The sequence below is a fragment of the Lissotriton vulgaris genome, unplaced genomic scaffold (assembly GCF_964263255.1).
Source record: "Lissotriton vulgaris unplaced genomic scaffold, aLisVul1.2 SCAFFOLD_739, whole genome shotgun sequence".
Classification (NCBI taxonomy): Eukaryota; Metazoa; Chordata; class Amphibia; order Caudata; family Salamandridae; genus Lissotriton; species Lissotriton vulgaris.
The window spans coordinates 583790-609281 of record NW_028250317.1 but is presented as its reverse complement, the minus strand read 5'-3'; the positions used below and the strand labels follow the sequence as shown (position 1 = coordinate 609281).

General features: G+C 48.1%; 1 long non-coding RNA gene across 1 annotated transcript in view; it reads right to left on the bottom strand.

Moving 5' to 3' along the window:
- Positions 1 to 3466: 3466 nt before the first annotated feature.
- Positions 3467 to 25492, bottom strand: part of LOC147663299 (uncharacterized) — a 57315-nt gene continuing 35289 nt past the window's right edge. The window contains exon 3 of the long non-coding RNA XR_015305357.1: positions 3467 to 4193. This is a non-coding gene — a long non-coding RNA (uncharacterized LOC147663299). The remainder of the gene's footprint in view (positions 4194 to 25492) is intronic.

Sequence of the window (25492 nt, the reverse complement as noted above, 5' to 3'; positions counted from 1 at the left end):
ATTAGCACGTCTGCACATGGGAGGTGAATTTATCAGTTTTGCCAGGGCTGTTTTAAGTTCTGTCTGGCCCTGATCTCGGTACTTTCCATGACTATAGGAGTTTGTTTCTGCCCTCCCTGCTCTAGGGTCCGCAGAGGTTCCCCTCTCAACTTTGGGCCATACAGCACTTTCCTGTATGAAGGCGGTCACTGTAGTCCTAGATCTTGAGATTTTCCATCTAAAGTTTCTGCTTTCCGAGTTACTACCTATGAAGGTGAAGTGTGCTCCCTAAATCCCAGCTCCAACTGGTTTTCCTGTGTCCAGTGAAGTCGCTGCTCCCGGACTAGTGGATGCGCCCACCAAGTAAAAGGCTTGACCGTTATGGAGGGGTTTTGGGATACGCGTCCATGAGGTTTGGTGCTCTCATGGACATACCTTGATTGTTTACCCCATTACACCACCCGTAGCAGCCCCAGATTGCGGGGAGACCAAGTCCCACGTCTGAGCTCAGTCACGTGCCCCAGGCACAGATGTCCTAGTTCACAGTAGCCCCTTTCACCCATCAAGGGTTTGAGCTAATGGACATTCAACACATGAAATCTGCGCCTCTGCTTGGGTGGCACCCTTGTTCGTTTTGGGTGGTACGTTTTACATTGTGACTGTTTTGCTGGATTCACAACTTCCTATCAAATTCACTGAGTTGTCCAGCCTTGAACCCAGGGCTGCTGAGAAACCATGTCAGTTTATGTTGGGTGGTTGGCCCAACTAACCGTGCACTGTTCACTCGGTGCTATGCACCTAAGCTCATTTCATTTTTTCAACAAATAATAAACCTTATGTAGTCCCTCTTTTTTCTTTTTATTTACACCTTTTTATGTATCTTTGTCATGTGTATCAATAACCACATAATTTTTGTTTCTGCAGTTATTCACATTCACACGCTACTTATGAGCATAATTCTAAGAATCTCACAACGGGCAGTACAACTAGATACTTAGCTACAAAGACCAAAACAAATATATTACAGTGAGATCAATAATTCACCAAAAAGACACATCCACACGGAGAAGATATAACCATCTAGTCCCAATAGGTACTACTGCACATTGATATGATTAAATAGTAAAGACAAGTTAGCAGCTGCTTGAGTAATTAGTAGAGACAAGTTAGCAGCTTCTTGAGTAAACAGCAATACAATTCACACATCAAGAACATTGGATATAAGAGCGAAGTTAACAACAAATTATAGGGTGAGTCATAGTATAAAAAATGGTTCTCTATCAGCAGTGCAATATTGTGATTATTTAGCAATCATCAACTGAGAAAATAGATATGATGTTGAATTACATTTAAAATAATGTTCAGATCAGGCTGTAATAAGGTTTTGTGACAAATCGAAACAATCTATTTTTTGCTATCTACGATATGTTTGAACATCACACAATAACGGGGCATTCACTTATTGTTCTTACATCACACTAAACATCGAAGAACAGCGCCGAACACGCGTTTAGTGTTTGTTTTTACTGATGTGGATGGAGATTGAGAAGGCGGATACCGTTCCCAGATGGTGCTTGTAAAATTGCGGTACAGGGTAGAGCAGTCCGTCTTCAGTGGTAGTGATCTCTAGCTGAAACGCGGGAGCATTGTTTGTTATAGGGGCATCGGCGGTAATGGTTGCAACCTTAACGGGAGTACATGCAGGCTGCAATACGGAGAGGAAGAGTAGCAATCTAGGTAAGCTTGGATTCCAGCATCATAGAGTACAACATATCTTTGTGAGGACAGGTGGCAGTTACGTGAGATACTGAAGGTGTCTTTGTTTTTGTGAACTTTGCAGAGAGAGTAGCGCGACAGTTGGAGTAAACAGGTATGCGGGAACGCATTACTAAAGATGGCAAGTCTTGTTCTGCAGTTCATAAGGTCAGAGTGTTTAATATTGGATTTGCAGTTTGTTTATTTTACAGAAAGAAATAGTGCTGGATAATCAGGTATGCATATTTCTTAAAAGCGGTTGTAATGCTAGCAACTAAAGGAGTAAAAGTAAGCAGGACATTCACTACGTTTCTCGTTTATCACTTAGGGAGTTTTGTTTGAAGCCACAATATCAGCGGTAAGCCGATTGATTATATTCTTATTGGATGAGTTTTTTTGATAGTAGGTACCAATAGTTGGCAACAAGTATGATAGGGAGTGCTTAATATATATATCACATTTTGTTTATACAGGTTAGAGCATTGAGCACAACGCATCAAGGTATGAGAATAATCATAGTACACACTTCAACATATACATGGGCACCCAACAATCGCAATTACATGGTTATTTTGTTTATTTTTTACAGGTTCGCCCCTGATGAAGGCACATTGGTAGTGCCGAAATGCATTGGGCCTTTTTTTACAAATTGTACATCTAATGGCACTGTAAATTATTACATGAATATCAATGTTAATGTTATTTTGACTGTCATTTTGAAAATATATGAAATGTGAATAACTGCAGAAACAAAAATTATGTGGTTATTGATACACATGACAAAGATACATAAAAAGGTGTAAATAAAAAGAAAAAAGAGAGACTACATAAGGTTTATTATTTGTTGAAAAAATGAAATAAGTTTAGGTGCATAGCACCGAGTGAACAGTGCACGGTTAGTTGGGCCAACCACCCAACATAAACAGGCTATATTCACAAGGGACTGACAAACCCAGTAACCGCAGCACCATTGTGTACAACAGAGGAAAAACAGGAAAGCGGAGTGCTCCCTAACCCAACGAAAATCAGAGAAACCATGTCAGACATCTGAATAAAAGTGACATATTATGCTGTCGCCAGGCAACAGTTGCCCCACACTTCTGTTTTTGTGAGTCCCAAATGTAACCTCCCTATTTTGTTACTTGTAAATAAAATACCTATTGTGTTTTCACAGGTCCAGCTGTGAGTACTGCCTTGTGTCGTGGGTACCTCCTACTGGAGTAAGTCTGCGCTGCTCAACCACGTTACTCTTATGTAGTCAGGAGCCCAAGGGCAGCACCTAGCCATCCAACCGGAGCGTCTTGGTACCCGAGATTGATCCAGCGCGGCTCTCTAACAAACTTTACTACTCATTTCACCTAACTCGGATATAACCACTATTCACTCATCGGTGGGGCCCATAGCACCGTGAGTCACTCACACATACGCATTACATCTGAATCAGTGACAAAGAAGTGGAGCTGCTGGTTAGCGGGGTACCTAGGTTTATACTTTATACATTATATACCTTTATAGACTCTTTTAAACATGTGCTAACCTATTACCTGGAAAACTCTACACCAAGGCACTTCAAAATCTGGTCAATAGATCATCTTGTAGAAGTTAGTTGGAGACTAAGACCAGCTTAATCATAGTAATCCACATAAAAAGTTAACTTTATTCTGTCATGACATTTAATTTAAATAAAATCACAACTCAGGTTTTACATTTTAAAATCAGCTTGATCTATTCATTTAGGAAAAGGGAATTAGTTTATTCAGACAAGAAATAATTTAGCCATTTATTTAGTACATGTTAAAAAGAAATGGAATGGAAATGATATGACCTAACTCTGCCATAAAGAAATAACAGTTGCACGAGTCTCAAACTGCCTCTATTCTCCTTCAAGCTTCAAAATAAAATCTGCATTCAGTCATCTCCATTGCTCCAAAGTTAAAGTCCAACAATATTTCAAAGTCTCTAGCACCATAAAATAGTTCAGACCGACAGCATGTTGTGGTGCAAAGTAAAATTCAGGAGCAAGCTTTTATACCCTTTTGGAACAAGCTCTTTTATACCCTTTTTCTCTAGCTATATAACTAAAGTTTAAACTTTTAGGGTCCACAACTTATTCTGATTGGTCCATCAATGGGGTGACAAAGATCCCCTCATCCATCCTTGGTAGAACCAGTTTTTCAAAATATGCGCAGTCATTTTGTCCGTTCCCATGTATGTCATCTCCGTTTCTTTTTTACACTTTGTCCTTCAGTTCATTCCTTACATCGCTTTTCCGTTCCCAGGTTCTCAGATGCAAAACAACTCTTGGCATCCTCTTGCACTCCTGGGTCAAGCTGACCGTGACATCACCCGCTGGACGTACCAGGCTCCCCGATGACTTAGCCATTCACTATTGCGCAGGCGTAAAGACTCTCAGTCAGCAGCCATTTATTACCGCTAGGCCACACAATCCTCAATGAGAACTAGTGCGAAAACAAACACAGAGTGTTAAAATATAGAAATACAGTTTTTTATTTTAACCACCCATCAATCTAAACTCACCCATTAGTAAGTTACCCAGCAGAAGCAGGCATGGAGCTTTATATACTTACCTAATGTACTTATTTTCTTTTTGCCACGATAAGACTCGCTTATAAAGCAAAACAAACATGCGGTTTTCATACTTTAGCTCTATATTAATATGACTCGTTCACAATTATTAACTAATTAATTTTCGCAAATAGCAGTTCGTACCCACATGTAATTTTATGTCTAAGTGTAACTTTGGTGGTTAGTTATTCAAGCTTCACAAGATTAAAATGGTTATGGTTATAAGAGTATGACTTCACAAGGGGTACACAACATCAATTTATCTGCCTCTGCTCCATCATGACCACATGACACCAGAGTTGAATGACATCATCCCCCATACAATACTGCCGCCCAGCCATTGGTTACCTCAAGCCTCAGGGGAAAGGCCTCACCTGAGGGTCCAGATTAACCCTTGCTCTTCCAGTGCAGCCGGGACAGTCACTCCTGCACTTCACTGACTGATGTTAGTTCCACAAAATGCTTTGGTTTCTAGGGAGCTGTTCCATGTCCCCTGGCTGCGAGCAGAGGACAGGATGTACTCTGGCTGTGCAAGGCCCATTGCTTAATTTGTAAACCAGTAAGTGCCTGGGCCCTCGTCAGGAGGACACTGCAGCTTGCACCACACATTGCCCCTGCCTGCACCGCCGATGACAGCACCAACACAACTACTGACATCGCACTTCTACTAGTGTGACAATTCAGACTGTTGAAGACACACAAAGGTATAATAAGGGCGTGTGCGACAGCTATTAGTCGTTTTTAATCTATATTGAATTAACAAACAAATGCTGGTATGCTCATCTCTAAATTAGACAAACAGCGCCACCCAGTGGCAGTCTGACATAAGTTCTGGTGTTGACAATTCAGTGCAGAGCACCGGAAACCACTGCCTCAAATTAAGCACTGGCCGACCACTTTACCACTTTTCTTTTTAGCATTTTGGGGTGTAGCGCCTTCGGGACTCAGATGTACAGTCCCTGAGCAGAGCCCACCAATCTACCCTGATAAGCTTCTGTTTGGGGTGAGGGCTGCATACAAACTCCAGCCGCTGTGCACTGCCCTCTTCGTTGCTGGGAGCTCCGGTCACCTCCATGCACTGCAGTCTCACAAGGAGCAGTGGAAGGGTCTCCTGTTACCATCAATCCTTCTGAACATCCTTACTATGTGTAAATCTTACTATAGGTACATCTCTGCACATACCACATGGGGTACAGAAGCAGGATATAGCCAGGGCCACTGGGATTATGCAGCAGGGGAGGGCCAAAGTAAGCAGTAGCATTGAGTAAATTAAGCGGCAACAAATGGCAAATTATGCAGCACTTTGTGACAGTATTACTTCATTATTTTGTCATTTTTACACTGTCTGGGCGTTGGTTGCACCTCATGAGCACCAGTGTAACACTTAAATATAGCAGTAAGCAACTAAAAAGGTGACCAGACAACCTATGCAAATGGCCTTCCACTGCGCAGTAACAAGTGTTGCTGTGTTTTAGTAACATTTGAACTATTTGAGTTAGAAACTGTTAAATCTGCAGATTATGCAGCAAATGATAGATGATGTGGAAAATGAGACAAATCTATAAGGATGCGCAAAAAGGCAGCGACCACACAATCGAATAATGCCAGTGACCCTGGGTATAGCACGGGGGCAGGATATTGATTTTTAGAGTATGTGCCCATTCATAGGCCCCGCCCACTGCTTGCTGGCACTGAGGCCACACCCCCTGAGGCCTAGACCGCACCCCTCCCACCCCCTTCTCAGAGTCTGGCCCGGGTCAGGGAAGCCTGTGGTACAGCCTTTAGACGGCTGTTTACTGAGGCCCTTCCTTCCCAGCTGAACCCAGCACAATGGGGCCCCTTCCAGCCTCATCCCCAGGCGGGCCGGCTAACAATGCGGGGCCCCGAGGAAGGAGATCAAAACATGAAGGAGGCGCCAGAAAAGGCACCGAGTGCGAAGAGAACAAAGGGATGGACACAAGAAAGTCCGCATGAACAATTAAAACTAAGCTAAACAACCACCCAAAGGAACAGCTCTCCCGTCAGCCTTGAAGGGCCCAATCTCCATTTACCATCATTTTTAAAGGGCAGCCTGTTTCTTGGCGCGCACGCTCCGCCAGTCCGACATTTCGAGAGAACTGTGAGAGGCGCCTCGAAGTCCGAGCTGGCTCCTTGGTGAGCGCTTTGGGCCGACACCCCTGTGGCAGGCAGGTTGCAGACAGGCACATGGGGAGGCAGTGAGCAAGGCTGCCGACACCGAGCACGACTATCGAAAACGTGCCCATAAGGAGCGCATGCAGCCTGCTCAAACAAATAACACTTAAACATTGGCAAAGCCAATAGCGCCACCTTTTTAAAAGTGCTAGCTGACTTTCTGGCGTTGCCAGTGTATGCTGTTGATGGAGCAGTTTAATGAACAATATTTTGTTCAGGCTTGTGAAGCCAGACTTCCATAATGTTTAATAAAACTAATATGTTTGCTGCATGTTATTAAATCAACCTAGAATAAACTGTGCAACATGAACACTTGGGATTCACATTATGCAAAATGCAAAAGAAATACAATAATTATTGTCTATTGTCTTTGTCATACACTAACTGCTGCTCTCAAAAATAATAGCATGTGTTTTTAAATGTGCTTTTGTTTTCCCTTTTCTGTGACAAATGTATATGCTGCTTAAATGTGCTTTTGCTAGGTAACATAATTAATGGGTTAACATTTAGCAAAGGGGGTGGGTAACAGAACAAATGTCAATTCCTTAATTTATGTTTTATGTTTGATTAAATAATAGTTTTCCAAATGAAGCTTGGAGTTGGCTGCAAAAAAATAATGCATTTAAAAAGTGACGCAAGAAGAAGTGGCGCAGAAAATTGACGCTTTCTGAAAAAGGGACCGGCTGAACTAAAGTCACAAGAGAAAACTTATTTTGAAAAGATGAGAAGCATATAAACTTTTATTGTGAAAAGGTTTGCAAAGAACTGCCAAAGGCGACTGTGGAGAGGTTTGCTATTGTGCCACGGGAAGTTCGGAACGGACAGGCTCAAGGTTGGGAGGAAGAGCCGTGACATTTTTGTATTAAATTAACATCTTTGCTACAAAATGTAGCAGCCTAAGGAAGTGTCGCCAGGACTCCGTGCACTAACAATGGGTTAGTGAAAAAGCCCGGACATGAGCTAGGAGATGTCACAATTTAATGTGGCATTAGGTGGTTCAGCCAATGGAGAGCCAGAATTCAGCTGTTGGAATGTGAAAATAGTTAGTTTAGCTTTAGTTTTAGGGTATAAGAATTAGCTCAAAGAACAGACTTTGGTCCTACGCTTTTGATTCCAGAGGGATGTGTTCTGCTGATGGACGAACACACGTAAGGAAAGGAGATTTTTACAAAACTTTATTTTCAGGCAATGAGGGTAGAGACAGGGAAATAGTTAGGGTTTGGAAATGCTTATTTTCACTTATTTCTGCTAATGAATAATATTTCTTGAATTTAGCTCTTTATAAATGCTGAATAAACTTTTCTTTATGACATTTTTTATGCTTGTTTAATAAAGTTCCAAAACCTAAGTTTTCATAAATATGTTTAAATAAACTTACTAAATGACAAGCTGGTCTTGTTTATTGTGGATAGTTTAAAACAACATATATAGATCTAATTGCCTCATGATTCAGTCGCTCTGTTGTTGATATGGGCCTAGTACTATATATGGTAAGTTTAGTGGTAGTAAATAGAGTCATTTATGCAAAATTTTGGTAAGGGCGCTGGATCACTGTAGATGCTGACAAGCTATTAAACAATGCAATTCAAAAGGTCTTAAATTTGCAAGAGTTTGATCTACTGGCATTGTAAATGACACTGCCTTTTATTTGTGTTTTGAAATCCTGCATGTGGTGCGTAAACACGCACTCTGTACTTATGGCAGTTGCTTACGAGAAGCAAGGCTGGCAGTAACTGCACCTCTTGCTGCCAGCCTTGCTTCTCGTAAGCAAGGACTATAAGTACAAAGTGTGTGCTTATGCACCGCATGCAGGTTTTCAAAACACATAAATAAAAGGCTTTATTAGTTACAATGTAAATAGCTCAAACTCTTGCAAATGTGAGACCTATTGCATTGCAAATGCTTGTTTTGCTTTGATGTGACGTTGACCTATTTTTGGGTAAGCTGTTTGATGTGTAATATGAAGGTTCATCTTCTCGATTAATGTTCTTGCGTTTTCTACCTTTTGCTGCGCAAACTGTTTCTAAGTGAAAATGGTGGGTTTCTCGGTTGAAGAAATCAAACTGCTCCCTGACATCACAACTAAACGCTCAGCAATACAAGCCAACTGTTATTGCTGTGATCAGATTTGAGTATTTCTCAATATGCAAACATTAAACCCCTGATAAGAGTACACTTTGATTTTTTTCCAGACCGCATGTGTAACAGACAGACCTGCTTTCTTGAAATATAGTTTTGTTTGTACCCAAGTCCTTTTTACTAATGAATGTTCTGTAAACAAAGAAATAAATGTAAAAAAAACTATCTGGCTGATGTACTTGCATGACATTGGTGTGAGCTCTTGGACTTGACTTGTTGGCTGTGCAATACTGGAAAATGGAGCTGTGCACAGAAGATTAGAAATGATGGGTTAAGGGAGAGTTCAGTCCATTCAAGGTCAGTGGTGAGGGGGACATGGTATTTCTTGTAATTCCCATCTAAGATTTGTGGTTGATCATGGGGTAGTCAGGGAAAGACCAGCCTGGTCTGAATGAATGCACTGATCATATTTAAAGCGTGGGGTGGAAGGGGAGCTTTCGAGGAACAAGCCTGCAAGCAGGTTTTATTAAAATGGGTGATCGGTTTCAAGACGTGTGGGGGGGGCAAGATTTGGTGCAGTGTTATAATAAATGGCCCAAGTTGAAAGCTAAGACGACATAATTGTGCCCGCATGTGAGTCTCGCACAGAGGTTTACCATTTTGAGGATCTTTATTGAAATGAATGAACAAAAGTTTGTTTATTGGATGTGGTCGTAGTTCCCACCTACATTGCATCAGCTGTTAACAGTGACTGGTTAGCTGTAAACAGTGGTGACCAGCCAGCCATCTAGGAGTGCGTAAATTGGATACCATCAGTTACCAGAAATTAACTAAATGACAGGACATTCACAGGCCGAGCTGTGGGCTGAATGACAGCGGAGTGATAACCGGCGTCTTCATTAGGCATGAGTCCAGACAGATGGGGAGGCGCGGCTGCTGCGGTCCCTCTCTGGCGTCTTCATTAGGCATGAGTCCAGAGAGATGGGGAGGCGCGGCTGCTGCGGTCCCTCTCTGGCGTCTTCATTAGGCATGAGTCCAGAGAGATGGGAAGGCGCGGCTGCTGCGGTCACTCTCTGGCGTCTTCATTAGGCATGAGTACAGAGAGATGGGGAGGCGCGGCGGCTGCGGTCACTCTCTCGCGGTTTATTAAAGAGCCACGCGTGATGACCCAGCTGCGGGCCCTTCTCAAGCTCAGCGACAGAGTTTGAAGGCAGCAGCTGCAAATTAGAAACTTCTATTTTTTATTTACATGTGTCTGGGGATGCATGTAAATTATTTTCCTGCTGGGGCTCACGGACAGCTGAGTGAAAACAGGCACCTTGATTAGGCATGAGTCCTAAGACCGACGGAGAGGCACAGTTGCAGGGTAGCTCTATCTTGTGGTTGTTTAAAGAGAGCCACACCCGACGAATCGACTGGGGCTGTTAAACCACAGACCACGAAGTGCACCAGAGCCCGGCAGGAGGAGGTGTTGGAGTGTGACCAAGCAACTTCCTGATCAGCAGAGTAAAACCATGACAGAAAAACTAACATTTGGAAGACTAGACATCAACAAGCCCAATCCCCTTTAGAAGAAATCCAAAAACAAAACTAATATCCTACCAAAAAGAAGCCCAACTGACGGTGGACATGAAAAGTGCAAAAAGGCCAAACAAATACAATCTACGGAGCGGGAGGTACTGAGGGATGCAGCACTAACAACTGCGGCATTAAGAGAAGGTGGGAGGAATGCTATATTTACATGTAAGCAGCTATGCCTCTGAAGCTGAAAACAGGCAAACAGTAACAGACCAGGAAAACCAAGAAAAAAAATACACAAAACACCATAGCAGAATGAGACAGTACTTAGTTCCTGCTGCGTGGGAGGAACAGAAAGGAAAAAAGAGGGACAACGAGGCAAAGGGTGATCACTAGGAAGCAAGGATTTTTAATGGACACAAACAAATCAAAAGAAGGGGATGGCTTTAGGCCCACAAGAGAAATTACAACAGGTTCTGAAATGGGTCAAAGCCTCTTCCACCCTCTGGACAGAAACAGCATCTACAAATCCCTTCCGTGTACCATGCAGTGTACAAGGTTGAATGCTGTGCTGTGTGGGTGCAGAGCTGGCAGTGTACAAGGATGAATGCTGTGCTGTGTGGGTGCAGAGCTGGCAGTGCACAAGGATGAAATCTGTGCAGTGTGGATGCAGAGCTGGCAGTGTACAAGGTTGAATGCTGTGCTGTGTGGGTGCAGAACTGGCAGTGTACAAGGTTGAATGCTGTGCTGTGAGGGTGCAGAGCTGGCAGTGTACAAGGATGAATGCTGTGCTGTGTGGGTGCAGAGCTGGCAGTGCACAAGGATGAATTTTGTGCTGTGGGTGCAGAGCTGGCAGTGCACGAGGCTGAATGCTGTGCCAGAGCTTGCAGTGTACAAGGTTGAATGCTGTGCTGTGTGGGTGCAGAGCTGGCAGTGCACAAGGATGAATGCTGTGCAGTGTGGGTGCAGAACTGGCAGTGTACAAGGTTGAATGCTGTGCTGTGTGGGTGCAGAACTGGCAGTGTACAAGGTTGAATGCTATGCTGTGTGGGTGCAGAGCTGACAGTGCACAAGGTTGAATGCTGTGCTGTGTGGGTGCAGAACTGGAAGTGTACAAGGTTGAATGCTGTGCTGTAAGGGTGCAGAACTGGCAGTGTACAAGGTTGAATGCTGTGCTGTGTGGGTGCAGAACTGGCAGTGCACAAGGTTAAATGCTGTGCTGTGTGGGTGCAGAGCTGGCAGTGCACAAGGTTGAATGCTGTGCTGTGTGGGTGCAGAGCTGACAGTGCACAAGGTTGGATGCTGTGCTGTGTGGGTGCAGAACTGGCAGTGTACAAGGTTGAATGCTGTGCTGTGTGGGTGCAGAGCTGGCAGTGCACAAGGATGAATGCTGTGCTGTGTGGGTACAGAACTGGCAGTGTACAAGGTTGAATGCTGTGCTGTGTGGGTGCAGAGCTGACAGTGCACAAGGTTGAATGCTGTGCGGTGTGGGTGCAGAGCTGGCAGTGTACAAGGATGAATGCTGTGCTGTGTGGGTGCAGAACTGGCAGTGTACAAGGTTGAATGCTGTGCTGTGTGGGTGCAGAGCTGGCAGTGCACAAGGATGAATGCTGTGCTGTGTGGGTGCGGAACTGGCAGTGCACAAGGTTGAATGCTGTGCTGTGTGGGTGCAGAGCTGGCAGTGCACAAGGTTGAATGCTGTGCTGTGTGGGTGCAGAGCTGGCAGTGTACAAGGATGAATGCTGTGCTGGGAGCATGCAGAGCTGGCAGTGTACAAGGTTGAATGCTGTGCTGTGTGGGTGCAGAGCTGGCGGTGTACAAGGATGAATGCTGTGCTGTGTGGGTGCAGAGCTGACAGTGCACAAGGTTGAATGCTGTGCTGTGTGGGTGCAGAACTGGCAGTGTACAAGGTTGAATGCTGTGCTGTGTGGGTGCAGAGCTGACAGTGCACAAGGTTGAATGCTGTGCTGTGTGGGTGCAGAGCTGACAGTGCACAAGGTTGAATGCTGTGCTGTGTGGGTGCAGAGCTGGCAGTGCACAAGGTTGAATGCTGTGCTGTGTGGGTGCAGAGCTGGCAGTGTACAAGGATGAATGCTGTGCTGGGTGCATGTAGAGCTGGCAGTGTGCAAGGTTGAATGCTGTGCTGTGTGGGTGCAGAGCTGGCAGTGTACATGGATGAATGCTGTGCTGTGTGGGTGCAGAGCTGACAGTGCACAAGGTTGAATGCTGTGCTGTGTGGGTGCAGAACTGGCAGTGTACAAGGTTGAATGCTGTGCTGTGTGCATACAGAGCTGGCAGTGTACAAGGATGAATGCTGTGCTGTGTGGGTGCAGAACTGGCAGTGTACAAGGTTGAATGCTGTGCTGTGTGGGTGCAGAGCTCACAGTGCACAAGGTTGAATGCTGTGTGAGTGCAGAACTGGCAGTGTACAAGGTTGAATGCTATGCTGTGTGGGTGCAGAGCTGACAGTGCACAAGGTTGAATGCTGTGCTGTCTGGGTGCAGAACTGGCAGTGCACAAGGATGAATGCTGTGCTGTGTGGGTGCAGACCTGGCAGTGCACAAGGATGAGTGCTGTGTGGGTGCAGAGTTGGCAGTGCACAAGGATGAATTTTGTGCTGTGGGTGCAGAGCTGGCAGTGCACAAGGATGAATGCTGTGCTGTGTGGGTGCAGAGCTGACAGTGCACACGGTTGAATGCTGTGCTGTGTGGGTGCAGAGCTGACAGTGCACAAGGTTGAATGCTGTGCTGTGAGGGTGCAGAGCTGGCAGTGTACAAGGATGAATGCTGTGCTGTGTGGGTGCAGAGCTGGCAGTGCACAAGGATGAATTTCGTGCTGTGGGTGCAGAGCTGGCAGTGCACGAGGCTGAATGCTGTGCCAGAGCTTGCAGTGTACAAGGTTGAATGCTGTGCTGTGTGCATACAGAGCTGGCAGTGTACAAGGATGAATGCTGTGCTGTGTGGGTGCAGAACTGGCAGGGTACAAGGTTGAATGCTGTGCTGTGTGCATGCAGAGCTTGCAGTGTACAAGGTTGAATGCTGTGCTGTGTGGGTGCAGAGCGGACAGTGCACAAGGATGAATGCTGTGCTGTGTGGGTGCAGAGCTGATGGTGCACAAGGATGAATGCTGTGCTGTGTGGGTGCAGAGCTGACGGTGCACAAGGATGAATGCTGTGCCAGAGCTTGCCGTGTACAAGGATGAATGCGGTGCTCGGTGGGTGCAGAGCTGACGGTGCACAAGGATGAATGCTGTGATGTTTCAGTGCAGAGCTGCCAGCTCTTCACCCACACAGCACAGCATTGACCCTTGTGCACTGCCAGCTCTGAACCAGTCTAAAAGACCCTTATTGATGGTGGTTGTAAAGTCAACCTTTTAGACCAGCTATCCTAGTGGTAGCATGGACCAGCAGTATTAGGCTAAACTCCAAAGAGCATGTGAAGCGGTTTGTTTTACCAATTATAATCCCTTGAATACCAAATGAAAGGACACCACACAAGGTATATATCAAATATATATGTATTTATTTCTAACACAACCCCTCTGAACTCGTTATGAGGTCAGATCGAAGTACATCACAAGTTACTTAAATCGCATACGATAAGTTGCACAAATACAGTTTTGCCCTAGGGGCCTCACAAACCATATACTTAAATAGTGGTATAAGAGCCACTACAGAAAGAGTGAATAGGACTAGGGAATCGCTGGCGCTACACTAAACGACCAAAGGTTAGGAAGTAGGAGACCCACAGGAGACGTGTCCCGTGTCTAAACACAGTCGCGAGTTACCAATGACTTCTAATGAGAACGTAAAAGTTATAAAGTTATAGATTTAGGGCACTTCCGGATGGACTACGACAAAACCACTTTAGACTAGGACACTTGGATAGTCAATACCCACCGGTGCACCAGAGTACTAGAGTTACCTCACCCAGGGAAGCCGGGTGCGTAGGTGGCTTTTGGTGTCAGGATTCATCGATGTTTTCTATGGAGATCTGCGAAATGCTGCAGGCGACCAGAAGAAAAGTGTCTGGGTGGATCGAGGAACTGAAGAACCTGAAAGCAGAGGGGACAGTCTGGGTCACTAGCCAGTGACCAGGAAGGAACCAGGCAATGTAGAGGAGATTTCAGGTGAAGAGGTGAAGCTTGTCTCTGCAGCCACGAGGACCAGGAGGCATCGACGACAACCACGAGCTGGATTCAAGCTGTCCCACGAAGAATCTAGTGGACTGCGGTGTCGGTATCCGATTGGACCCAACAAGCCATGGCAAACACAATCCACGCAGGAAGTGGAGATTGGCTTTGAGTCAGACTAGCAAGGTCTTGGGAGCTTCTCCTTTGCATGGAAGCTGGAGCAAGCCTGGAGCAACCAGGCCAGTCATGTAAATTCAAAAAGAAGTCTTCAGAGGGCTAACTAGCCAGCAAGCTAGCAACCAGGAAGATGCATCGAGCTGAAATGCAGAAGCAGGCCCCACGCAGCACTCGTGGAGTGTGGAGGGCTGAGCTTCGGTGCAAATGGAGCTCGGGCTTGGAGCTTCTCATACCCCAATGCACAACTGTGAGGGTACCTCGGGAGTGGAGCAGTTAGCAAAATGCAGGTAGTCCGGGGTGTCCAGTCCCACGTCTCGTGTCCGCCACGGGTCTCAGCTTTGCTCTGGGTCGGATTCAGAGAAGTCTGGAAGTCCAGTTCCTAATTCGCAGAGTCTTCGGATTCCGGCAGGAGCATCGACAAAGCAAACCGGCAAGTTATTGGTGGTGCCTGTTTGCACAGGGTGGTCACTCCTTGACCAGAAGGGAGTTGTCTTCAGTCTTTTAGTCAGTGTAGAACGTCGAAGGTCCAAGAGTTTCGTATCAGAGTTTCATTCTAGGATAATCTAAAGTCTGTAGAGACAGCTCCTATATTTATACTGATTTTAGTGACTGGATTACCTGCTAGGTCCCTCCTATGGGTGGACCTGGGAAGGGGGTGGTTACACCCCTTTCCCTTTGTCCAGTTTCACGCCAGAGCGGGCTGGGGTGCCCCAGCAACTGGTTTGAACCGGGCTATGCATGGAGCACCTTGTGAGCCCCAGGCAGGGTCTGGAAAAGCATCTTTCCATTCAGCCCACCCTGCCCCAATACACTACAGGCTGTTTGGGGAGGTTCTGGCACCTCCCTAGACAAGAAACCTATTGTCCAGGCCTCCCTTGCTGGAGTTTCCCCCAGCAGGTCACTTGTGTGTGGCAGCAGCATCCATTTCGTGATGCTGGGGCTCTGTTTAACTTTAACCGGGTAAAGCAGTAACTACATGTCTTACTCTAGAAGGGTGGAATGCTACCCCCGCCGCCAGGACTGGCGGGGGTAGTATTCCAAAGTGTTTGACACCTTACACAACATGTTTTGATAAAGCCAAACCAAAGTTAGCATTAACCCTGAGGATTATAATGCACTTAAGAGTATATGGTATGGCTATATCATAGAACAGCTATATGGAGATGGTTCCGAAAGCTACAGAGGAGCTCAGCTCATGCTAGGGCACCCTCTCACATAAAACCAAGCACTCTGCCTCCAGGATTGTCAAGGCCTGCCATAGGAGTGACTTATAGGTTACAATGTGTCTATATATAAGGTATATATAGATATACTATATCTAAGTAAGGGGTGATTACACAGCCTTACATAAGCTGAGTGACCAGCCTGTGGTGTCAGTTTAGATGGCCAGCCAGGGGTGGCATAATTTACTTATTTATTTTATTTTGAGAGTTTTATATAGCGCGAACAAGATCTTTGCAGATAACAGAGCGCTTTACAAAGGCAGGTGGAGGGTAGGGGAACAAGGGGGCATAGTAGGGAGGTAGATCAACAAGATCATGTACATAGCACCAATATAGTATATAACATAGTACCCATATAACGTATAGTACAGGTATGAGGTAGCAGGCATAATTGGAGCGTAGGCCATCCACATGCTGCAGCCCCTGGTAGGCCTTGGATGCACCTATGCCCTGGGTACCTATGGTACACTATACAGGGGCTCACAAAGGTGACCCAATACCCAATCTGGTATGTACCTAAAATACATGGTATCAATTTAGAGAGAGAACAGCTGGGCTGTGGGTCTGATTAGCAGGCCCGCAGCCACACTAAAGTCGAAAAACCAGAAAATCACAGCAAGTGGGGTGACCATAGGAAGCAAACCCTACTCCCCTACACAGCCATTCATGCATTCATCCTTCCAAGAACCATCCTGGCTCTTTCCACCCACCCATGTATCCTTTCTCTTCCATCCATACTTCTTTAACCCCTACCGCGCTACCGCGTTTTCCCACTGTGCGCTGAAAAAAATAAAATGGCTTGTTTATGACACAGCCAGCTCGTCATCCGCGTAGCGCAGGTAACGCCCATGATGAGCTGGCTTTGTCATCAGCGCCGAAGGGGTTAAAGCCTTTCATGCATTCATCCTTTCAGTGCTTAACAGTCCAGCCTTCCATCGCTGCACCTTTACATCCATCCAACATTGCAGCCTTTTCTTCCCTGCTCCTTAACCCTTTCTTTTCACCTTTCCTTCCATCCATACTTCTGGCCTTCCTTTCGCTGTTTCCACCTGCCTCTGGTGCTTTCCAACTCTCTCCTCCTCTTCACATCCCGCCTCCCAAAGAGGATTCTTTTTCCAAACGATGCATCATTTCTTCCATCCTGCCCCCCCGTCCGTGCATGATCCTCACTTCTTGATCCCCCCTTGACTGTACCAGGAGCACAGACAGCTCAGACTCTCTGATGCCAGGGGGGGGTGCGGGGGGAGTAGTGAAGGCTCAGGGACCCTGCCCACTGACCCAGCTCTTCAGTCTCCTCCATGCTGACTGAGCTTGTGATCCCCGGCCTCCTTCCTGCAGACCCTGCTTGTGATCCAGACCCCTCGTCATGCTGCCTCTGGACCCCTCGATGCCGGCCCACCCCCTGGGGGCCAGAGTTTACATCCGTAACCTCCTGGAGAAGGCCTGCGGGCGGGCGCTCCACCGCCTGTGGGAGGACCAACTGCCTAGTGAGAAGGAGGCGGCAGAACGGAAGGCCCTGCGGCACTGCGCCGCCAAGCTCCTGGAGGGCATCTGCAGCCCCCCACCCCGGTATTGTCCGCAAACAATCTTGGGAAAGGTAGACCACATATTTTGGGTGCACCATGATTGCTCTGCACAAGACAGTCTACTGCTCCATTTATACAGATACTGAACAGAGTGGGAGCCAGCACACAGCCCTGTGTGACGCCACGCTTTATAGGGCTCTGGATCGTATGGTCCTCCCCCTGGATCCTCCTCGCCTTAGGATATGAGTCAGTGTAAACAAGTCTCAGCATCAGAACCCTATCCTCCCTCGTGAATGCATTGCTTAATATGTATGGCATCTAGACCTCAGGACGCGATAGATACGTATCCCCGGGAATGCCATCTAATCCAGGAGACACTTCTTTTTTCAATTGCTTCAGTGCCTGTGATGTTTCCTCAGTGCTGAATGTTAGGTGCTCTCTTCTCAGTTCACCCAGTATCTCAACCTCAGATGGAGGAGCACTGAGCAGCTCTTTGCAAGTTGAGTGTTAGGAGCCCGTTGACGATTGTTATTGTCTGGTGTTGGGGCAGACTAACTCCCACCATTTGTGCACCCAAGTGCCACCAGCATGATGGCCACCCGTGCCTGGAGGCGCTTAAAAAAGACTGGGGCATCCTGCAGCGCGGGAGTGCCCGGGACATGGGTGGGCCCGTCTGCGCCCATCAGAGCCCGGAGGAGGCAGGGCTGGGCTGCCTCTCTTAGCTTTTCTGGCTTGTTGTTACTACAGCTGGGGACTGAGTCTAGGACGCATTCAGGATTCTGGATTTGAATTGGAACCAGGACTAGGATCATCAGAATCAAGGCACAAAGGTAAACTCGGTGGGGGCGGGGGGACGTGTGCCTGCCGAGGAGCATGTGCAGCCAATGAAGGGGGCCCGTGTTGACTTTCTATGGAAAACAAAGAAGTTACAAATATACAGTTTAAGGACACTTCCGGATGGACTTGGATGAAACCCTTTTAAACTAGGACACTTCTAGAGTCAAGACCCACGGGAGCACCGGAGTACACGTTACCTCACCCAGGGAAGCCGGGTGCATAGGTGTCTTTTCGTGTCAGGTTTTGTCATAATTTTCAATGGAGACCTGTAAAGAAGTGCTGCAGGCGACCAGAGTAAAAGTGTCCGGGTAGATCCAAGAGTGGATCAAAGATCTGAAGAACCTGAAAGGTGAGGGGACAGTCTGGGTCACTAGCCAGTGACCAGGAAGAAATCAGGTGATGTTGGATGCTTTCGAAGTGAATGTGAGCTTGTTTCTTCAGCCACGTGGTCCAGGAGTCATCGACGAGGACCAGGCGCTGGATTCGAGCTGTCATACAAAGGATCTAGTTGACTGCCCTGTCGGTATCTGGATTGGACCCAACAAGCCTTGGTAACCGCAACCCACGCAGGAAGTCGAAATGAGCTCTGTTGCAGACCAGCAAGGTCTGGGGCGCTTCTTTGTAGGGATGCTGGAGCAAGCCTGGAGCAACCAGGCCAGAAAGTTAAAAGAAAGTCTTTCAGGGGGTCACTAGCCAACGGGCAAGGAACCGGGAAGACGCATCGAGCAGAAATGCACCAGCAGGCTCCACGGTACCCTCGTGGTGTGTGCAGGCCTGTGCTTTGGTACAGATAGTGCTCGGGACTGGGGCTTAAAGTACACATCTCTCATGTCTGCCACGGGTCTCAGCTTTGCGGTGGATGTGGGTCGTGGTCAGAGATGTCTGTAAGTCCAAGTTCTGTGTCACAGCCTCTTCGGGATCCGGCGGGAGCCTCGACATTGCAGACCGGCAAGTTGCTTGGTGATGCCTGTTTGAACAGGGTGGTCAGTCGTTGACCACAAGGGAGATGTCCTTAGTCTTCGAGTCAAAATGGAATGTCGAAGTTCCGGGATTTCAGCTTCAAGATGTCGTCCAGGTGAATCTAAAGTCCTAGGGGCACAGCTCCTATACTTATACTAAGTTTGGGTGCTGGAGGGGGCGCGGAGCTTGCCACAGCCGATGGCGGACGTGTGATCTAGATGCTCCGCGCCATCGCCACAATAACTCACCAACTATCCTGCCAGCACAGGACCTGAAGGGGCACAGAGGTGGGCAAACACGCCCGGAGATCTCCGCTGCCGGGTACGAGAGAAATGGGGGCACTCCGAGCCACAGCGACTCGGGCGGCAGATGATTGAGCGCCGGAGATCTAGGCCGCTCATCCCCAACATGGATTATCCACGCTGGCCGCAGTACGCGCGGCAGACCAGAGCGACGTCAGCCCGGTGGATCGAGGGCCCATACTTAGCGCTGCGCTTCAGAACCCGGAGAGCCTGGTTCTTGGAGCCCCTGCGCATACCCCCTGCACAACGAGAACACGTGGTGCCCCAACTGCGCCACTGGCACTGGAGCGCATACATTTTTTGATACCCTCCTAGCCCGGCAGACTGCGACTCAAGGCCCATAGAGCCGGTATTTGGGACCCTCGGGAGCATATGTGTCGGCGGTGACTTGGGGAGCTCTCAGTTAGGATGCTGCAGCAGCACGGAGATGTGGACGAACAGCGGCACTTGATAACAGGCGGTGAGTGTGGCCTGCCTCGGTGGGTTCTCTGTGGCGGGCTCTGGTGCCGGCCTTGTGGCGCAGCGGTAAGGGAGACCCACCGCGCTGCATCGGCAGCGGGAACAGCCCTAGAAGGATTGCTAGACTGAGTCCATTGGGCCTGAGCCGACCCTGGTAACCTGGTCAAGATAACAACGGCCAAGTGATTGGAGGGCGGACGTACTGAACTCTCGGTGATATATCGCCGAGACACAGCGGGAGTACGCGACAGCAGTTGCCCGGAGACCTGGGTGCAGAATGGGCAAGGGTGACAAAACCCAAACCAAGTTACCCTTCGAGCAGCGCCGCACTAGGGCCCCGGAGGCACAGGTAATGGAGTCTATCCCGCAGGCGAGAGGGGCCGAGGACACGTTTTACGCAGACATTAAAACACTGCTGGTAACGATGGAAAAGGGCCTCCAAGACAGCATAGCATCGCTGGGCTCCAAAATAGATGCCCTCTCCTATCGAATGGAGTGTATGTCGGAAAGAGTTGAAAAACATGCTGAGCGACTAGACATGGCGGAGAGGCGCATAACGGAAGTGGAAGAGGCGCAAACGGAACAAGACAAAGTCCAAAAGCAGCAAGACCGGATACTACAGGTCCTACAAGACAAATTGGAGGACTTGGAGGCCCGCTCTCGCAGATCGAACATACGAATCACGGGAGTGTCGGAGACCACACAAACGGGTAAAATGGAGCTAGTCGTTGAGAAACTGCTGCTAATGCTGCTGGGAGCGGAAGCGTTCTTGCCGATGTTTATAGTCGAGAGGGCACATCGCACGCTGGGCCCGCGCCCAAAGCCGGGAGCACCCCAAGGCCAATCATCGCCAAGCTCCTAAATTACAGAGACACAGCCTTGCGGATAGCCCGAGAGAAAAAGACACTGCAATTCGAGGGATCTGACATCTCACTGTACCCGGACTTCACTGCAAAGGTACAAGAAGAACACAAACACTTTGCTCTGTACAAGAGACAACTCCGTGACCTCGGGCTGGACTACGCCATGCTATACCCAGCAAAATTGAGAATCAATCGGCAAGGTCATTCACATCTTCACGGATCCTAAAGACCTACACAAGGCGTTGAAAGTTTGGACAAAGGAAAGCAGGGGTAGCCCTAGGAGTCAGAATGGCGAGGAGGACTCCGGCAGCCAACTGGACAAACAGGACTAGTAAAACTGTATGGACTCGCTGATTTGCTGAATGTGGGTCCCTTGACTGTTCGCAGCATCCCTTGATGCAGACTTGGGACTTGGCGCTGCTACATGGAGCACTACATCCGAGCGCCCACTGCTTATGCCTCTGAGAGAGGGGGCCATGGGAATCCCGAGGACTCGACATATTGGTGAGACTGTTTTGATTTGTCTGTTGTCGCTGCGCTTATAGTACGCACACCGGCTCAGCCGCCATATGAGAGTTGCAGGCTGACGCGGCTCATGTATCAGCAACAGCTTGGGACGCTTTGGTCGTGGGGTGTGCCGGTTTGTAAATATGTTATAGTGGCCTATCTGTGCCCTGACTGCACACGCCGGCATAACCTCCTCTAGCGTTGGTGGGTGGGGCGGGGCCTACGCAGCTGCTGCCTGAAGTTACGGCTGTTCCACCTGGCAACCTCGGCCCTCGCGCTGTGTGCACTGTTGGTCCCCTTTGGGGATTTTTTGAGCATTTTTGGGGAGAATTGGGAGGGGGACGTTACCATGCCGGGCCGAGTTGGGGTTGGTCTGCTGTGGGAGGGGGATGGAGGAGTTCTGAGGAGTTCACAAACAGTATTATCATGTTTGACGGAAGTTTGTTCAGTTACTTTGGGGAAATTGCTTAATCTGACTTTGCACTCTATGACCATTGATTACACAGACAGAAATATGCCTTCTTCCTATCCAATACCAAGACGTAATGGCTGACACCACCACAGACGGGGGAACAACACACACCTAGACTGACCGCTATAAGTTGGAATGTTCGCAGTCTGAACGACCACCGTAAGGTCAGGAAGGTCGTCGGCTACCTGCAGCGCCAGCACATAAGACATAGCCCTACTTCAGGTGACGCACCTTCCTGCACACAACCACATGCTTCGAAGCAGAGGGTTGGAGGGTAACATCTCTGCTGCGGGGTTCACTACTAGCGCCAGAGGGGTTTTGACATGGGTTAACCCGAAATCCAAACTGCAGATCCAAACGCTGGAAACGGACCCTGATGGGGGATTTGTTATATCTAGATGTTATGGCCCTGCCGCAGACCCTACAGTTGTCAACACAAATGGCCCCAATTTTGACTCGCCAGAATTCTACAAGACCCTTGCTGCCAAGATCAAACGACTTAGCCAAAGGAGTTCGCTATTGTGGGGGGTGGGGGGACTTCAATCTCACTATGAACCCTACTTTGGACAGATCAACTGGCCCTCCCCGCAGACTTGCAGCTGCTGCTTTGGAGCTGCAGAGCGCAATCACCTGCCTGGACTTGGGGGATGTATGGCGGTCCAGGAATCTGCGACAAGGGGGGGTACACGCACTACTCTGCATATCATAACATCTACACTAGGATAGACTACCTGCTTGCTTCCTCCTCCCTCTTGGACCGGGTGAGGGACTGCAGGGTTTTGCCCAGAACCCTGTCTGATCACTCACCTGTACTTATGGAAATTCACATCCCAGGCAAAATCATACCGCCATTTACATGGAGATTCCCGCCTAATTCTCTACTGGACCCAGTGTTTAGGGGAGAGCTGGCTGAGGCCATAGACACGTTTTTTTAACAGAATAAAGGCTCGGTTGAGAGCTTCCAAGTAGTTTGGGAGGCCTTCAAGGCCTATATTAGAGGAGTCGCGATGTCAAAGCACTCGGGCATACTTAAAGCGATCAGGAAGAGATTGGCGGACCTTGAGAAAAAACGAGGGGAATTGGAGCGCAGAGTTGTTTCGCAGATGACGCTGTGAGCGCAGAAATTAGGACCCTACTGGCGGAGTATCATGAGGAAGCGGACAGGGAGATCAAACACATGAGCAAATACTCCACGGCTCGGGTATATGGAGAGGGGGAGCAGCCGAGCGCAGTGCTGGCCAACCTTATGAAGGGAGCATGGTGGCGCCATCACATCCCTATGGTGAACACTGCTAAGGGAGTGCCAACCACATATGATAGAGAAATAGCTGAGACTTTAAAAAAATTACTACTCGGATCTGTATTCCTATAAGGACGGCGATATGAAAGAGGAAATTATTGACTATTTAAGTCATATAGACATCCTCACACTGGCCAACTCCGATAGGGAATTTCTCATGCAACCAACAGAAAGGGACGAGATTCTGGACGCGCTTGCCAGTATGAAATCGGGCAGCGCACCAGGGGCGGACGGCCTAACGGCAGGCTTCTACAAAGCCTTCAAGGACCAACTGCTACCACATCTGTCAACCCTCTTTGACGACATGTGTAGAGGGCAGCATGCCACAATCTGTGGTAAATATTTTAGTAATTTACCTTGAACGGAGTTTCTATAAACAATAAATTCAAGTATGAAGAGCAGAGTCCGTGGTGGTTCGAATTCAGGGTCTTTATTCAGTAACTCGAGTTAAGGGAGAGCTCCGTCACCTAGGGAGGATCGGAAGAATCTCTAACTTTACATTCTGAACACACAGTATTTATAACAAGAAAAGAGGAAGGAACTTCCCTTCAATGCATGCCCGGATCATATGTTGCAATAAAACAGAAGTCATGTAGGCCCGGATCATATGTGGCAATGAAACAGAAGTCATGATCATAAAAGGAGATAACGTCGTGAAAAAGGGGCACGTGGTAGAAGAAATAAGGCTGAGTCATGTTTCAGAATAAGGAAGCACAAGAGAGTCAAAGGTGTGAAGAAATAACGCTAGGCTGGTTCCTTAGATAAGAGAAAGAGAGTCGTGACAGGATGTCTTTGTCGTGTTTCAGCATTCAGGGGGCTCTTCTTCTCGGAATTGGTTGTCGTGGTTCAACAGAGCGGGGGTTACTTCTCGGAATCGGTCTGATCTTAGGGAAATGGTTACAGATGGGGGGGTCTTGTTCTCGGCATTGGCTTGACCACAGAAATGCACGGTTTAAGTGAGGAAACTGGTTCGCGGAATCGCCCTGAGCATGAAGATGTAATGTTGCCTTTAGGGGAGGGCGAGTGCGTGTGCAACTTCGTGAGGTGCATGATCAGCGCGTGATTAGTTCGTGTTCGTGTGCTCGTGTTCTCGTGCGTTCATGTTTTAGCACGATGGGCTCGGGGACGTGACTGAAGAGGGTGTATGATGGGACATAACTTATGATAAAAAGAGTCTTTTTCCACAAATCTATGAGAGAGGCTATCTTGGTTACTATATTGAAGCCGGGAAAGCCACACGATGAGTACAGCTCATACAGGCCCCTGTCGTTGCTGAACGTCGATACCAAACTATTTGCCAAGGTCCTGGCCACTCGATTGGCCCTGCTTGTTAACGGACTGGTAGCCCCGGACCAGGCGGGGTTTGTCCCTGGCAGAAACCTAGTTTATAAGTGATCCAACATGTTCGACCAAATAGAAAGGCACTGGCAGTCTTTCTCGATATGGAGAAAGCCTTTGATTCTGTAGTGGCCCTTCATGCGTGTAGTGCTGCAGCGTATGGGCCTGGGACAACCATTTCTCCAAAAGGTTGGGAGCGTTGTACCACGAACCGAGTGCGAGGCTCCGTATGGGAGACCTGGTCATGGACCCCTTCCCTATTAGCAGAGGGACTAGGCAGGGATGCCCCCTCTCGCCCCTCCTATATGCCCTGGTGGCTGTACCGCTAGCTTGCGCTCTGCGGGAATACCACGGGAACGAAGGCATAGGCTTCCCAGGCTACAGGATTATAGTTTCGATGTACGCAGATGACACCCTGCTGTACGTCCGCGACCCGGATAACAACTTATCATCAGTACTTAGGGAGGTGGTACGCTTTGGGGCACTCTCTGGTCTAAAGGTCAACTGGACCAAGTCGCTCGCCTTTCCACTTACACTGCTCACGCAGCAAGCACAAATGGAATACCCTCTCCAGTGGACCACGGATACGGTCTGCTATTTGGGGATACATCTGCACACAGATTAGGAAATCCTCTTTATAGCCAACTATGGCACTGCGATTAGTAAGCTAGAAGACTACGTGCTTCATTGGAGCAAGCTTCCCCTGTCCCTAAAGGGGCGCATATCTAGCATGAAAATGGTTTTGCTCCCTAGGTTTTTGTTCTTGTTTCTTACCTTACCAATTGTCCTCCCCAAATCATTTTTTACACGACTGCAACAACTGATGACAAAGCTAGCCTGGGCGGGCGGTCAGCCTCGCCTCCGGTGGACACTTACTATGCCTTACACAATGGGCGGGCTTGGAGGCATACTACAGAGCGGCACAGGCGTCACATTTACACACTTGGCTACACGGAGACAGAAACATACCTCATGTTCGCATGGAGACCATCTTTGCACAACCAGACACACTCCAGCACACTATTTTCCAGTCAATGGATCGTACAACGGGCATACTGGACTCTATAACAGCCACCAATCATGCATGGCACAGCCTCTTACAGATGCAGGGTGGGGCATTGCTGTACTCACCTGTGATGCCAGTTGACTGGGCCATATGGATACCGCCACTCACGGAAAAGGGAGTGATTGAAGCTTTGCATAAACTGAACGTAAACACAGCTGGAGACTTGTTCGCTGACGGAGTGGTTAAGACGTGGGAGCAGGTGCTGGGCACCAGCGAGGAGC